Source organism: Pezoporus wallicus, unplaced genomic scaffold (assembly GCF_028554395.1).
Source record: "Pezoporus wallicus isolate ANWC-B61680 ecotype Strahan unplaced genomic scaffold, APGP_CSIRO_Pwel_v1 contig_8702, whole genome shotgun sequence".
Lineage (NCBI taxonomy): Eukaryota > Metazoa > Chordata > Aves > Psittaciformes > Psittacidae > Pezoporus > Pezoporus wallicus.
In genome coordinates this window covers 1209835-1227162 of record NW_026636754.1, presented here as the reverse complement: position 1 = coordinate 1227162, position 17328 = coordinate 1209835, and positions in this window count along the sequence as shown.

Genomic DNA, 17328 nt, shown 5'->3' with positions numbered 1-17328 from the left:
ACCTGCCCACTCTCCTCTTCCTATGCGAGGCTGCAGGAGCAAGGGGAAGAGGCTGAATTAAATGTTGAGCCAGTGAAGAGAGTGCAAGCAAAACACAGAGGCTTTGGCCCTGGAGCTCTACCTTTGGCTGCAGTTCTGTTTTTATGGCAGTTTAAATTGTTTGTAGACTTTTCTCTTTAAATACTCTTTGAACCGCACTTGGAGCCGAGCACTCAATTGGTGCCTTTTCACTCCTGCCTTGTTTGCCTACCCAAGCAGGAGCAGTGCAGCTTTCCCCACCTCCTCTGGCACTGGCCCTGTTCCCTGCTGAATTGCTCTTCGCTGAGAAGCTGTGTCCTGCCTGTGAGCTCTCTGGAAATCCTTGGCAGGAGAGGAAACGTTTCCCTGCTGATTCTTGCCCTTCCTCAGCTCCATAACAACCTACAGAGGTGCAGTGTTGGACCACTCTGTAGCTGCTACGTGTCCATCACACTGATGATGCCTGCAATTAGAGTGTCGGAGGGAGTGGCTGGATGAGCAGTAACTTTGCTCAGAACCCAGGTCTTCAATCAAAACTGATGTTTAGATCTTGCTCTGCAACGTTTCCTGTCTTGACAACACGTCCCTGTCTTGAGCCTTGCTCCGTGCAGCATCACAGGTTGGCTGATGTGCATCAAGACATCACTAATTGCAGGACTGGGGCTGGCCACAGGGCTGGTGCCACATCTCTCAGTAGTTAGGGGTGTGTGTGTTCGCTTTGTGCAGCCAGAGGTTAATGCAGGGATTCCACCCACTGCCCCAGAATCCAGTTCCCAAACGCTCATCATGAAGTCTTTGAAGCACAATTACAGCGTGACCTATCTGGCGGCAGAATCAGGGTAGAAAGGATGGATTAAAAATGACTTTGCTCACATGTGCTGACTGCACTGTATAATGAGAAGCAAATGACACACTTATGCAGCGTTATGTGAGGACATGCTTGTTGCCACCTAATGAAAATCCTTGGCTGAAGGTGACTCAGGACAGAGGTGGAGCAGGTGCTTGCAAAGCAGTGTTTTTCTTACTGCTGCTGCTCTCAAGATGAAGGGCTTCCTCTTGGGCCATAATTAACATAATGGAATTCCTCTTTACAGCAACAGGCTGACTTATCTGTTCCTCAGAAAGCAGAACTAATGAACTTCAATTGCCTTGGTTAGAGCCCCTTTGGTTGGGCAACATTACCTATAAATAGGCTCAAGGCATCTGCTGTTTTTGCATCTGAACTCAGGCAAGCCTGTGGTTTGGGTTGTTAGTGAAAACACTTTCCATGGTAACCTTCGACTTCTCTTATTTTTCCATAAAGCATCACTAACAAATCCATTGGTGAATTAAGTCACCTCCTAGGTAAGAGGCACGCAGAGCTTACTGCAATGACAAATAGGTTGGGAAACTCATGTGGGTGTCTACATGGGTCTAATTGAGGTCTGTCAGATGCTGCCTGCCTGGGGGGAAGTTTGCCCTCTTTCATCCTGTGGAGAGACAGGATCATCTCATCTCCAAACACCACGACCTCAGTGCCCGGCGTGGAGGGGAGCGAGATCGCTGTGCTTGGTTTGCCTACAGCCAGACTGGAGGATCTTGATTCAAACACTTGTTTGCTTCCCATTCAGGAAGAACAGGCCATTTACCTCCAAGCTGCACTGATACACTTTGCCTCTTGCATGTGAGCCGTGGCCACGCTGCAGGAAGGTGCGTGCCCCGTAGCCTGCCCGCTGGGTGATGTCCACCCCACCCTTGGGCCAACTGCCTGGTACAATCAGAGACATCCGTAGGCAGCTTTTCATCACCCTCTTTTCTGTTTCTGCCACCTTCTTCTGGCTCTGCTGTCCCATTTGTGCTGGTGACCCCGGGTTTCATGCCAGGAAGCATCAGACGTTGCTTTAGCAGCAACCCGCTGCTGCTGTCTTCTGATAAGGGAGAAGCATCTTATCATCAGCACTGCTCAGCCTGCGCTCTGCAGGGGAGGGAACTGCCCTGATTTATCTCCCGTGTTGGGGCACATTGTGGTCCAGTCCTCTGTGCAACAGCTTCTCCCTAATCTAAGGACACGTACGGGCTGTGGGGGAGGACACTGTGGCCACACTCAAGCAAAACAACAGCCAATCTGTTGACACCAGTGTCAGTGTCTTCAGGACAGAGACCTGCTTGGTCTGTGCTGCTTGAAACGAGGGAGGGAACGATGTGGTTTGATGTGAGTCACCCTGCCAGGAGGCAAGAGAGGTGATCCGGCTCTTGCACCTTGCCTTTGAAGTGTGGCAAGACTTGAATGCGCTCTGAGCCTGACCAGCAGACGTGGTGCAACACCTCAGAGGGAGATAAGAGCTCTGCTTCTGCTCATTACGGACCTAATTAGACGACACTAATGTCTGGAACTGGAAAAAGTCTCTTAGTGGTGCTTGTCAGAGGTGCTGGTTGGATGGTAAATAGGGTTAGCAATGTCAGCACCATCTGTTCCATAGGTATCAAATGGAAAACCAAATTGGTTGTTAAGTAAACCAGAAGAGTATCAGGAGACATGTGCCAGTCTCTGAGAGGGGTTAGGAGCAGCACAGAGCCAGAACGAGGTGCACAAATGTTTTGACTGCAGCAAGACTCAGGCCTGGAGGAGTGGAGCTGTGGGGCTGAGGGAGGGGAAATCAAGTTTATCCCTTCCAGCTTGACAGCAGCAATTCCCCTTTCTCGTTGCAGGGCCAGCCCTCTCCTCCTTTGACTGACTTTGATCCTCCTTTCAGTGAGGATCATCCAGCCTTGCTTTGGCTGGCCGCGGGTGGGCAGAGGCATGGTGCGATGGTCAGGATGCTGGAGCAAAGAAGGTGCCTTCTCCAGGCAATCCTTTGTTCTTCACCATCAGCCTTTGCCCCAGAGCATCACTGAGAGTCATGAGGGGCAGACCCTATGAATAACTGAGCACTCTCCTGCTTCCCTCCTCTCCTACCAACAGCAAGATGCTCAGTAGCAATGAAAAGCAAACAGCCCCATGAAGTTCTTTTTGAGGTGTCAAAAGAAAGGATGATTTTCAGTCGTTCTCTCACCTGGCTCAAAGAAACACGTCTCGTGTTTTATTCCTCTCACTGCAGGGGAGGAGATGCACAGCTTCCAAGCGTAGTAACCTGGAGGAAGCTGTGGCAAGCAGTCTTTGTGTGCATGGGGATTCACAAAGCCTCAGAGGGGCCCATCTCATAGGAGAGGTTCTGAAGGGACAGACAGGCAGTTCTAGGATGGCTGAGTCCCTCTGTTCGTGGCCATGAAGCAGAGCAATGAGAGCACCAACAGTGGCTGCTATGGAGGAGCAGCAGAGCACAGGCTCAGCTGGGGCCTCCTGATGGCATTTACCTCCTTTCCACAGCTGAAGCGTGTTGAGCTGAGGCTGCTGTAGGACACGGTGCTATATAACCCTCAGCCTCGCTCTGTGCTGGTGATGGTCCGTGCTGCTGTGAGCCTCTCCACAAGGTGTGTGTGATTCCTTAGTCCTTCCATGGAGTTAGCTGCCCCTGAGCTGTGCATTGGGATGGGCTGCTCCTGTATTTGAGGTCTCCAGGCTGCAATGCCTCACCCCTGTGCTCTCCGCAGGCTGATGCAGCGCTGCCAGGGGCAGGATGAGGCTGCCAGCAGTGAGGAGAGGAGCCTTGGCTTGTGCTTGCAGCAGAGCTGACTCAGGGCTTTCTCCCCAGGGCTGGGTGCTGACTCAGCTGCTTTGCTTTATTCTGGCTTCTCTGAAAACCAGAGGCATCTCCTGGGCCTTAGGGTCCGTAGCAGCACAGCAGAACTGAGTGGCTGGGTTTGAGAGAGTCACGTCCTGGATGTCTGGGGGCAATAGCCAAGAAGTTCAGGAAAAGCTTTAGGGTTACTTCTGGGTGTACATTTTACTTTCTTTCAGGGCAGAATGTGGTGTCCAGCCTGGGATAATTGCTGGGGTAAATGTGTGCTGCAGCAATGCTGGTTTTGCTGCAGCGAAACCCATTGCAGGAGTGAATTGGGGATGGAGGCTCTTCCTCTGGCTGGCAGAGTCTCACTGGAGTGTTTTTCATGTTATTACTCACGTGTATGTCAGGACAAAACTGCTATGGAGGAGGCTGGGTGAGGTGGTGATGGGTTTCTGGATTGAGAAACACACCATGGAGGCCTCGTGCCCTGCTGGCAGCGTGGCCACACTGGGCTTATGGCACTGGGGACGCCTGAGCTTTGGCTCTGCCCTCTGCAGCCAGTGACCACGTAGCTTCAAGCACAGAGCGGGGATCTGTGGAACATCTCGTGCCTGTGATGAGGATCTGCTTGGGCTCCAATCTGCTGGAGGGATCTCGCAGCAATAGCAGTGCGTGGGGCACTGGGTGAGGCTCCCTGCGCCAGCTCCATTGCATCAGGTCGCACCTCTGGGACCTGCAGCAGCGTGTTGTTCCCGGGCAGTGGCGTGTGCTGCGTGTGTCAGGATGCAGAGCTGCTTCTCCGGCCCTGTGGCCCCCGTCCCACGGCATCAGCAGCTGGGGGTACAGAAGTGGGGACCCCCCCCTTGGGGCTACCACCTCTTGTGTGGCTCCCTGAGACCAGCTTTGGGAAGCCTGGGGGCTGGGATGATGTGGGATCTTGCTTCGGACAAAGGGATGCTGAACCCAGCAGCTTTGGTGCCAGTTCCAGGTTGCCCTGAAAGGTTAATGGGTCCTTCCTGATGCTTCCAGCAGCCCCCATGGGCTCCTCTTACAGTGGGAGCCTGAAGCAATGAGGCTGAATCCTGCAATAAACACGTTTATCCCACTTGAGCTGAGGGAGAAGGGGTTTGGGCCAAGTTTGGAGAGCCCTGCTGCCATGTACAGTGGTGAGGGTATCACTGCCCTGCGTGGAAACCCACTGAAACTCCTTAGGGAAAGGAGGGGTGGATGAGGTGGTGTGGATGGCACTGGGGAAGCAGGAGAGGTGCCCTTCCAGCACTGTGGTGGTTGTGGAGGACTTGCCCCATCACCAACCGGTTTCTCCAGTTCCTTTGGGAAGCATCCAATCCAGCTGGAGTCAGACTGGGTTGTGCCGAGGCTTTATTTGCCTGGAGAGTTAGCAATACTGATGGTTGAACACATCAGCTCAGCCTCCTCAGCCTGGAGCTGGGTTTTGAAAGGGAGCAGGGGGGCTTGTCTTGGGTACCCCCCACACTGCTCTTGTGCTGCTGCCAGGCTGGAGCCTGCCCTGGAGCTGTTGCACTGCGGTTTTCAGAGAGGACAAACGGATGCGACACAAACAAACTCATCTTTCATTGTGATCTGAGCGTCCTGGGGATGTGTCAGTGCTTCGCACGGGAGCCGTTTGCTGCATGGAGACGACAGCGTGCCGGTGATCCCGTCCGCCTGTGCATCGCTGGCTGATGGGGAGGTGGAATTGAGGCACGGGCACATCCCAGGGACAGCTTTCTGCATGGACGTGAAATTGTTACAGAGGGCTCTGGCTGCCAGCTCAGCCCTGTGTAATGGTAGCTGGGGCAGCTAAGCCAAGCTTACCCTGCCCTTGGGCCTTTTCCTTCTGACTGTGCAGTGTTCCACTCTTGGGTTGTTCTTAGTCTTGTTGCAGACAAATCCTATTTGTCTATTACTGTGTCCCAGATGCAAAAAGATGAAGTGTCTGTTCCAGGGTGGAAAAGAAATGCTTTCAAATCCACCCCAAAGGCTACTACCCTGCAACAGCTGCTTTAATCCTCCAGGGCATGTTTGAATCTGTGGCTGCTTTCTTGTCAGTGCTTGGAGCGCACAGGGACACGCCATCCGCAGTGTGGATGCTGGGGATGAGGGGTGGATTTTGGGAAAGGAAGACCCGAGTTGGGCAGCCCTGCTCAAGCTCTGCCTGAGTTCAGTGAGTGCCATGGGCAGTGGGGATGTGACCCCGGCTGGGTCTGTCTGGTGCAATCTCCCCTTTGCACTGAATGGAGATCAAGTGCCTTCTACTGACTCATGGATGCAAGTGCCTCCTTATGCCATGGGTGCGAACAGTGCAGGGGTGGCTCTGGGAGGTGAGAGGATCAAGTATTAATTGTGCTTGAGAGACCTTTAACAGTAGCTAAACCTGAAGCTAAACCTTGGCTTTTAGTTTGTTTAGTTCTTTCCTGCTGCTCCTGAAGGCCTTCAGAAGGGATGGGTTCAGCCATGTCTGCCTACCTCTGCAGCGCTGTTTTGGTTGCCTGCCTTATCTCCCTTGTGATACCACACGCCCTTTGCTTCCCCCTTGGTGACACAGGGCCCTCTGAGCAGGGCATGGGTGATGATGTTAAGCAAGCCCTGCGTAAGCAGCTTGGTTTCGGGGAACTGCTGCAGAGGCAGCAGAAGTGAAGCTGGGTGGAAACCCCCCTCCATGCTTGTTGTTCAGCTTCCAAAAGCAGCAAAGCCTTAGCTCAGCACCCAAAATTAATCTAGCATTTCCTTCAAGGCCAGGTTGGACACAGGGGCTCGGAGCGTCCTGCTCTAGTGGAAGGTGTCCCTGCCCATAGCAGGGGTTTGGAACTGGATGAGCTTTAAGGTCCCTTCCAACCCAAACCATTCTATTATCCAAAGTCATAAGTACCAGGGTATGTGGCACTTGGAAATATCAGGGACATGTTTTACCTGCTGTCGCATTGTTTATGGGCTATGGTCAGTGACTGCTGTAATTTGTACGCCTGATGGACACCAGCATCTCTCACTCAAGCTGCATCTCTGAGTGGGGCAGCACTCCCTGTTGTGGGCTCTTTTGTCTGGGTGCTTCCCTTATTTCCGTGTCTGCAGACTGGGATTAGTCTGTGGTAGGTGTGAACGGGCACACCTAAGCTGATGTGCCCTGTCTGGGCTCCCTGCCGGTGCTTACCCAAAGCCTTTCAGGACTCCTTTGCCTTTTGCCCTGATTTGGCAGATAGTTTGTGCATCCTTTGCAGATGTGGATGGGATGGGTGTGAGCACAACTCGGACATTTCAGGTTTGCTTATGGGGCCCCTGTGGGGCAGGTAACCTGATTCAAAAGCACCACGAGGTCAGCCCAGAGGTCAATCTAGACACTTTATGATGGGTCATGTCCGTATCCCTGTGTGAGCTGGAGCTGCCCTTGATACACTGTGGCTGGAGCTTAATGGACTTGCTGGAGAGCTCTCCTGGTTTCCATGTGCTATGGAAAGAGAAATCCAGGCTCTGCAGTACTTAAAGATAGGCAATGACACAAGTGGAGCATGGGCAGGCGAGGGCATGGGCACATCACTGACCTGAGAGCATTGCTCTCCACATCCAACCCAACCACCTGCTTCTCTTGGGGAACAGAGGTGCTGGTGGCCCCTGCTCTGCTCTCGCATATGATATGGTTCTGCTTAAACCCCGGGGCTTTCAGCACATGACCTATCTGTATTATCCGTGGGGTGCTGATGCTGCTTGTAGCTATGGGGGGCTGCAAAGAACCTGGCTGGTGGGGAGCAGAGCCCACAGCTCCTTACTGATGCCCAGGCTGGGGGAGGCTGGGAATCGCTGTCTGGGGGAGCGTGATGACAGTAGCTCAGTGATCCAGAGGCCAGCATGTACCCAAGTCTGATGCTTATCCACACAACAGAGCCTGGGCTGGCCCCAGAGCAGGAGAGACTTGTCCTGCTCACATCCAGCAGAACATCTATTGGAGTAAATCACGCATTGCAACTGCTGCTGCTGTTGAGATGGATGTGAGATAGTTCAGCCTGGCGCCGAGTTCAGCCGCTGGGCTGGGCTAGTTTAACACATACAAACGCCGATGAAGAGTTAATGGGAAATAAAGACAGACCTTTTGAGGTCTCAGCTGCTCAGAGTAGTATTTGGGTTTGGTGACTCTCTGTATCTTAGAGATGGGAATGCAGCAAAGCTCTTTCAGTCCAGAGTATACATGGAGCCCGACAAGACTGTGGGCTAATATCAACAAACCTTTTGGAAGAGCCGATCCTGTCTGCTCCGGCAAAGCCACAGTGTTATTTTTCTTTCAACAAATGTATTGAGACAATAATAATGCTCTGCAGATTGGCTGTCCCTGGCCTGTGTGATTTATGGGGAAACAGAAACAATTGCAGTTGCTGGAAAAAAAAAAAAAAGAGCTTTAGACATGGATTTTTTTTTTCTTTTTCTATTTTCCTCCTTCCCCCATTGAGTTCCTCATGAGCTAAGAAGAAAAGGCCACCTAGTCTGGTCCCAGGAGAGGGGCTGCCTCCCTGCTTGCCTTTCTGACCAGACCACCAACCCAGAGCTTGCTGCTGAAACGCTTCAGTACTGGGGAGGAGGAAGGGAGTGCAACAGTGCTGCAGGGAGAGGCTGGGAGATGCTCCTGCAGTTAGAGAGGAGCATTCCCAGGGGGAGAAGCAGAGCAGGTCTGGAGGAGGACACCTGCAATCTATTTCTAGCTGGCAGTGACTCAGGGACAAGTTGCTTCCTTTCTCTGAGCCTCCCTTCCCCTCTATTTATCCTGTTCAGTGCCACAGCTACTGAGAGCGGTGCTGCTGGTTGTGGGCACGCTGCACCGGGGCTCTCAGCCCGGCTCGTACCTGCAGGTGCAATCAGAGCACAAGGGCTGATCATGACTGTGTGTTGTGAGCTGTTTGCTGGTGCCATGCAGGTCCTGCCCCTTGGCTCGAGCAGAGGATGGTTTTGCTTTAGAGTGGTTCTATCTGTGGCCTCCTCAGTAAGTAAATCCCTTAGGGAAGAGGCCGGCAGCTCCCTGTTCTGTTCTGAAGTTGCAAAAGCCATGAGCTATTTGGTTTACAGAGTGGAGCATCACACTACTACTGGTGGGTACCCCAAGTAGCTGAGTGCTCCAGCTGTGCCCCCTCATCCCCACAGTGCTGTTCCACGCTTTCCCACCCTCCCTTTGCCTGTGGGGGGGTAGATGAGCTCTTCTGCTGGAAGGCCACATCTCCCTGGGACCATGGCTTTGGGATGCTTCTCCATCATGGGGAAGTGGGATGCAGCCTTTTCATAGCGTGAGGTTTCTCGACCTCCTTGTTCCGTTGGTGGGCATCCAAAGCTCCACAGGAGCTCCTGGGGGATGTGTCCTGGCTCTGCCCTCAGTCACTGTGAGCAGTTTGGTTATTGCTCAATGGTGGCTGGAGGACGATGCGGCTGCTTCTCCACCACCAAAGCTCATGATGCAGATACAGAGGTCCTGCTTGGGATGGGTCTGAGCAGCTCTCCAGAGCATGTCATGGGGATGAAGGAGGGCTGAGCTCCACTGCACTGGTGTTGAGCCTAGCTTCACACAGCCCTGCTTGCACCCGTGGCTGTAGGCAGCAGTTTTGCTGGGTTTTCTAGAAAGATACCATGGTTTTGGTTAATAAAGCACAAGGGGTTCCCTTATAGCTCACCAAAGGATCCCTGATAGCTTTATTGAGGCACTGGGACCAGGTGCTTTGGCAGTGAACTGCGACCGCCTGCATAAGTGATATCATCACGGTTTGCTTTGCCTTCAGAAATGACTAAACAGATTTTCTCTGGTTTCCAGTTGACCCCATGGCTCCCTGTCGATGATGGGAGCAGGCTGTTTAGCTTTCAGTTAATGCTACCCCGACCAGCCCTGAATCAACCTCAAAAACTGGAGATGGATTCAGCAGGTAGAGGGAGGGGAGGAAGCTGCATCCACTGCACCCAGTTCTTGCTGCTATTAAATCAGGGATTGCTGGGAATCATCTCTGATTCATTCTCCAGCTGAAACACAAGTAGTTTGCATTTGCCTGAAAGGATTAAGTCCTTAATCCCTTCTCCTGCCCTTCTGGCTGGATGTTTCCCTCTGAGGGGTTCATAAGCCTCTGCTCCCAATTTTAAGTATTAAAAAACCCCAAACAGGGGGTTGGGGGTGATTTTCCTTTGTGATCTTTCTGTTCCATGCCTGGAGTCAGCACAAAAAGGAGTCAGTGCAAATTATCTATATTCGATTATTGCAGGGGGCTCTAGGAGCGCTGGGTAACTGCTGCATTTGGTTCCTGTTCTCTTGAGTTTCACTGACATTTCGGATAGTAAATGAGCAGTCCCCCCTACAGATGTTTTCTGTTGGTCATAGTTGAGAAGAGACCTTAGATGCTAGATGTATGTGCTTCATTTGTGGTTTTTCTGGGCTTGTTTAAATCAGTGTGGGGCACCGGGCTTGCTTGGCTCTGGATGCTCCTGACACTGCGGCAATGGGGTGGACCGCAGTGGGGGTCCTTTGGAGTGGCTGCGGGGGCTGCATCCTTCCTGCATAAAAGAGGAGGTAGAGAAAAAGTGCATCTTGATGCCATTTGCCCACATCATTGCGTGAGTTCTCTGTGGCTGCAGGGTGCCAGGCCCCTTCCTTCCCCAGCCCAGCTCCTGCCAGCTCCACTCGAGCACAAGCCGCTTGGATGCGCACAGTGGGCTCAGGCCAGAGAGGTCCCTGCGGAGTGAAACGGATCCGGTGTAACCACGCAGCTCGCTTCTCGCCCTCAACCTCCGTCTGTCAGCGTTGGAAAACTGCAGGCACGGGGCCATGTCGTTGGGATGAAGAGGTCTGCAGGTGCACAGCATCCTCCCGCGGGCTGCTGGGCTTCCTCCGGAGCTGGATGGAGCAGGGCTGCGGCGCTTTCGCTTCTCTTGCAAGTGTCGAAGCTGCACATCTGCTGCTGCAGCCTTGAGCTCGGCGTTACCGCTGGATCAGGACGCTGTTAGGCACAAGAGGGAAGGGAAATCGAGCTCCTTGTGCTGGCTCTGGGTGATTTCCCTCTCCTAATCCAGGCGCGCAGGCGCATCTTGGAACATCGTGGGATATTTCTGGGCTCCCAGGCTCTTCCTGAGCTCCTGCAGGATGGCTCCACCAAGCATCTGTACTTAAGGACATGGAGGAGGTCTCAGCATCACCTGTGTTTTTTGGAGGAAGGTTATGCCACTTACCTACAGGTTTTTCTTGGCTTCCCAAAGAAGGTGCATCATCTTCACTGGTGCTCAGCTGAAGGCAGAGGAGCAACTGAAAGAAAGCTAAAAAGCATAAATGACCTCTGCATAACCAAGTGCGGGTCTGGATTCCACTGCACCAGAATGCAAAGGAGGAGAATCCACAAGATCTTAAAACCTTTATGTACTGAAGTTATAAATCAAGCCTAGGTGTTGCAGAACAGTCTCCAAGGGATTGCTTTGGACTGGTACAACAGGAATGGAGAGTATTTGCCAGGCTACTGCAATGATTTGATGGTTTGCAGCCCAAATAGAAGAGCCTCCCCAAGCTGGCCACCACGCTCAGACCCACTCCCATACACACTATGGGAAAAGGCAGCAGCTTGCAGAGGCTCGGTGACCAAGGGTTATGGGTGCTCTACAGCTCTGAGACCCTCCACCAGATCTGAGGGGCCTTAAACCCCTAAAGACCCAGTGGAGAGGCAAGAAGCCTTTGAAGCCTGCCCAAGCTGCAGTGTGGGGTTGTGAACCTTGTTGTTCTCTGTGAGAATGTTGCCTTTACAATTAAACCCCACGCAAACCCCCTTCCCTTGCTACCACTTGTGTTACCCCAGTGAGAGATCTGACATTTGAGACCGAATGGGAAGTCAAAGAATGTGAGGAATTTGGTGACTCAACATAGAGTTTATTATACCAGTCCTACCGTTTAAACCCATGTAATGTAAAATTGTTTCATGGCATGTGGCACAGTTGTGTGGGTTAATTTATAAGCAAACAATAACGATTCAAATAGGGATTTTTCCCTGTGCCTACATAAACTTGTTATCTGTTTGGCAGAGGGGATGCTGCAAAGAAACACACATTTACATTTTTCACATTGATGCTATTTGCTTTTCCTGGAGCAGCTCAATGGTGCATTGACTGCGAGGGCTTTACTACTGAACTTGACCTGGGAGTGGCATGGAGATAAGCCAAATGGTAAGAGAAAAGGAGTCCTTTGTGTGGGGATGCCAGTATATTAGGTCTCACGTTTAGGTCACACTCTTGTCAGGGGTTCCTTCAAAGTGATGGATTCTTCTGCTAAAATTTAATGATGTCGGTTAAATCACAGGGTCATGAACCAGTGCATGTGCTGGAAATGGTTTGCCGAGGGACCATGAAGACAAGGCCTTGTGTCAGGAGCCTTCCAAAGCAAATTGGATTTTCCACACAGCAATGGCTGCGTTTGAAGGTCTCTCAGTGGCCTGTAAAATTCTCCACCAGTGATAACGAGACAGAATTGCCAAGCACTGAAGCAGTGCCACAAGCATTACAGAACAAATCACTGCACTCTCACTACATAATAGCTTCTTGATCGCCAGTCAAAGAAAGAATTATCCTAACCAGCAACCAGGCTGGAGGAGGCTGCTCCCCCTCTGCCAGGAGGTTATCCCAGAGCTCCTGGGTTAAATGTGCTGCTGAGAGCCTGGAGGTTCCTGGGAATGTCAGTCTGGAGCGGGGTAAGGTGGGGTTTAGGTTGGGTGCACAGAAAAGGATGGAACAACTTGATGTCAAGACTTGTGTTCCTGAGCACCCCTATGGGGTCATCTGGCCCTGCTGGTGTCCAGCCCCAGGACAAGCCCTGCTCAGGCATGTCATGCTGAAGGAAATGTGGCCCAGTGTGAGCATAGCTGGGTATCTGTGTGGACAGCTCAATTCTCCTCTGTCTTCAGTCTGGGTAGCATGAAGAGTGGGGGCAAGGAACGACTTTCTCTTCAGCACACCATGAGATGGGGTCACTTGCCTGGTTATATATGGACCTGATGGAAGGCATGAGAAGATCCTATGTCAGAGAGGAATTGGGTTGAAGAGGCTCAGCCTGCTTCCTGTCAGTCTATAGTAAGAAGAGTTTTAGAAGTCTGCCCTCCCTACCTTTTTCCTATGTGAGGTCTGCAGCTTGTGTGCAGATCCACGAACAGAGAGCTTCTGCATTGTGACCCTTGAGGACAGGACTCCTTAATCGTGATGTCCTTCCACCCACCTCACAACTATTTATACATGGATTGCATAGAACGAGCTTTTCTGACAGACTGCTGAAGCCATTGAAGCAGAATAACCTCCCGCCCAGCTCCATTGGCCGTGCTGGAGCTGCAGGAAGGATGATTTGGCTCATTACATAGCATCCTTAACTGCAATGGCTTGCTAGGCATCTTAGTGCGGAGCCAGCGGGTCAGGGGTTCAACTTGAACTTAAACCCAATGCTAACAAATGGGGGAAGTTCCAGTTGTGAAGGCAGTCTATTTTAATGATGAGGTCATGCACAGTGTCTGTTAAAGATGACTTCTGTCCTAAGCATGAGAAAATAAAGTAAAAGCTAAAAGCCCCAAGAAAGACATCTCAGAAAATAGTCTAAATCCCAGTGTTCTGGTCAGCTCTTCTTTAGCTGTGTTCATTAAGGGCTTTCATGTGATGGAGGCGGTACCATGGCTGCACCAGACCTGGTATTTGAGATCTGGGGCTCTCCAAAAGCCTTACAAAAGGGTGATCTGGAGTCACACTCATATTCATTATTTGATGTTGGTTGTCTTTCAAAGCCTGACGATGCAAAAGCACTTTTTGAGCTCTAAAAAGGCTCACGTTGTGAGGTTGTACCGAGCCTCAGCTTGAGGTTCCCAGGTATCATGAGGAGCTGGACCACTTGGGGGACATGAGCTGTAATCCTCTGCCTGCCCTGCAGCTTGTGATCCTATGGGCCAGCTCTTTAGTCTCAGTTTCTTTCTTTATACCATGATGTAATGGTACCTTGTGAAGATGAAGGGGACAATGTAAGTGTGGAGGGTAATTGCTATAATTGGTTTGCTTGTCTGGGTTTCCTAATGGCCCATGTGCATGTGGGGACTGACATGCTTGTCCCTGTCATTTCACCATCTGAACATTTCTTTGTAGAAACAGAAGTTTCTTTCTTCCTTGGTCAAACCCTTTCTCCAAAACAGCAAGGGCAGAATTCTGCATTTGTCCCCCTGCCTTCACACACCAGGGGAGTTCATTTTCCTCCTTTTTCCCATTCCATGAATTTTAATTGATTTTACAAGGAATCAAACTAAGTCAAGCTATTGGGAATGCATCCTGAAGCGTTCACACTGAATCCACAGGATACCTGCCTGCACTACTGCTGCTGCTCTCAAGGCTGGCTCCCATCCATTCTCACACCAGTTTAGCTGAACTGGTTTTAAAAGCAGTTTGGAGGCAAACTGCCCTTCATTAGGGACTGTTGTGACCGGACAAGGGGTAACGGGGAAGTTTAGATTGGATATAAGGCAGAAGTTCCTTACTGTAGGGGTGGTGAGGCACTGGAATGGGTTGCACAGGGAGGCTGTGAATGCTCCATCCCTGGCAGTGCTCAAGACCAGGTTGGACGCAGGGGCTTGGGTGCTCTGGTTTAGTGTGAGGTGTCCCTGCCCATGGCAGGGGGGGTTGGAACTGGATGATCTCAAGGTCCTTTCCACCCCAAACCATTCTGTGATTCTATGATTATGTGCTTAACCACCTCATCCCTGAGCTTCAGCTTCTATTGCCACCTCCAAAAGCAGAGGGAAATTCAAGCCCCTTGCTCGTCTGGCCGTCACCTTTCAGCTGAGATTACCACTGTGAAGATGGGTAATCCCTGCTTTCTCACCAAGGCAAGCTGCAGGCAGACAAACATCAAAGCATTCTGGAACACGAGATTTGCCATAGATTTGCTTATGTAGGTGTAGGAAAACCAAGAGCTCCTTACTGGGTGAGCTGCATGGTCACTGCTGGCCTTGAGCCGGGGACCACATTGGTCACACATATGCTGACCGCTGGCTTCTCCAGCCTGAGCCTGGACTGAGCGATGGAGAAAGCAGTTCTGGTTCCACCCAGTCTCTGAAGGATTTGATATATTTTGCTGCCAAAAGCAAACAGCATAAATCATGTCTGAGAGCAGAGCTGTCTGGCTCCCTTGGAGGGAAAGTGCCGTCAGGGTGGGGCGAGAGGACACAAGGGTGCAACGCTGCTTTTAGGCTGATGTGGTACAAAAATCCCCCCCGAAGCTGCCTTCAGCCCAGTAGAACTGGAGCGGTGGGTGGCTCTGCCATGGGCACGCCAAGTGAGTTCTTGGAAGCGAGGGTGCCTGGGGACCGCTGCTTGGGTGATGCTGTACGGAACCCGGGATGGCCTCAGGGTTCATCCTGTTTCCAGTGCGATGTGTGTGTGTGTTTATGAAATCTATCTCCCTGGGTGATGTCATGACATGATGAGAAACTGGGTCATAAATTAAAGGAAGAGAGAGAGAAAAAAAATAGACCCCACTGTGGGTCAGATGCTGGCAATAAATTTAGATAACAGCTCATCAGTGCTTCTTCCCTTGCTCTCGAATGTGTGTGCATGTTGTTTTCCAGTTGGGAGAAGAGCTGGTGAAAAGCAGCTGGTTTTTATTTGTTCTCCATCCACGTCTGATTTGATAGTCCTCCTTCTGCCCACTGAGACGTGCTCGGGAACTCTCCCAGCCCCTCTGCTCACTCATTTCCTTGGGCATCAAGGAGTTTGGGACTGCTGGAGCTTGGTTTCACAAGCTGACAGCATTCCAGAGGTACAAAGGGCTCCCTCATGATCACAGGGCTCAGGTCCCACCAGGCCAGAGGGCACGGCCACATCCTGCAGTGGAGCTGTCTATGAGGTGTTGTGGGTTTGGGCCTGGGAAGGCAGCAGTGGGGATGCATTTCTCTCGCTGACATGAAGTCATTAGTTTGGTTTTAGGCAGTTCTGGGGCTCTGGAGCCCAGGAGGAGCTCAGCTTCCATCCAGGCTCTGTGAACGTGCTCACCACCAAGGCTGATGGAGAGGCAGCCACGCTGCAAGGAGGGAAGCAGGCTGTGGTTTGGACCAGTGGAGGAAGGCAACCTAATGGTGAGGTGGGTAGTGTGTGTATGTGTGAAAAACCAAGGTGAAGGCAGGGCCATGTGTGCCCCTACCTGTATTACTAAGGCTAAACAAGAGAAGAGTGAGCATTTGGTAGTGTGAGACTCCCACCAACTCCGCCAAACTTCAAATCAAACCTTTAAAGGCCAAGCCCATGAGGCTCCTTCACACCACGCTGCTGCAGGACTCTCCCATCAAAGCATTCTGTGGGCAGATAGCTTCCTTCAGGAGACACGTATGAGTGTTTGGCTCAGGGCAAGACGACCTCTCTGGTCATGTCCTCCCTCTGTGTGCTATCCCCTGCTAAATGCAAGATTAAGGTGTCTGCTCCTTCTCTCTTCCTCCTGCTGCAGCTGCCCGTTGGTGTCCAGATCATTAGTGCAGGCATAAACCATTAGCGAGGGTGGTTGGTCATGGGATGGTTGAGCTCTCTACTGAACCCAAGCTTTGAAGCAGATCTTCCCTGGTCTGCAGCCCTCCTGAGCACAAGCAGAGGGACAGGTGAGGTTATCTGAGCCTGGGAACTTCCCCTTTTCTTGCTAGATGGGAAGGGGATCTCCCTGTACAAGCCTGAAGCTGCGGTGCTGAGCTCCCAGTGCTATGCCCGGGCAAGTCCCGGCCGTGCTCCCCTGTCATGTGCTGAGAAGGGAACTTGCAGCTCATGTAACCCTCACCTGTGATCCGAGGGGGGTTATGGGCTCTGTGGCTTTGCCTCAGGCTCCCAGATGTATTTCTGAGAGTCCCAGCTTAAGTCCTGTGCAGGGGATGAGTGGGGACTGCAGAGCCCCTGAAGCAGAAGGTCCTGGGTAAGGGAGGGATGGATGTGACCCTTCTGTACGTCAAATGCAAACGTGGAAATAATAAGGTGGGAAATGTTCTTGAACCCCTCTCAGGAACAAGTTTTCTTTGGGTCAGCTTGAATTTTTGGCCAAAATTCACGGCTGGTTTTATTCCAGACTTGTTCCTCTCTGCTGTTTTATCTGTGCAGCTTGCATGCTAACAGCCACGGAGGCAGTGCAGCCCCATGCAAAGGAGCAGCCAGTGTCCTCGGCTGTGTGCTGAGCCCCAGAGGCTCCCATGGTGAGCAGAGTGCAGCCGAGGGGGGATTTGCCCTGTCCAGGGGCTGGGGATGACACGAAACTTGGCCCCAGCAGCTCTGGCCTGCAGTGACCGTGCTGCTGCACACCCTCCATCTGACTCTGCTTCAACAAGTTCAGTTTCGAAAAGCAGGATCACTTGTTCTACTTCACCAAAGCCCGGTGAGATAGCGAGGGTTCCGGATAGGATCTGCAGTGCTCAGGTTCAGGTATCAGTTGCACAATTTCCTGGGTTATTTCAACACTCTTTTCTCCTTTTCTTTCTTGCCTTCTCTTTTTTCGATGAGCTTCTTTGCATACTGGATAAACCTTATATAAGCATATGCTGGGTTGGAAATCTTCTTTGCTTTTCAGTATTTTTTTTGGCAGAGAGCTCCTGGCACATGATGCAGCACTCAGAGCCATCAACCGTAGCTGTGATACAGATGTTCATTGCCTGTATAATCTTTC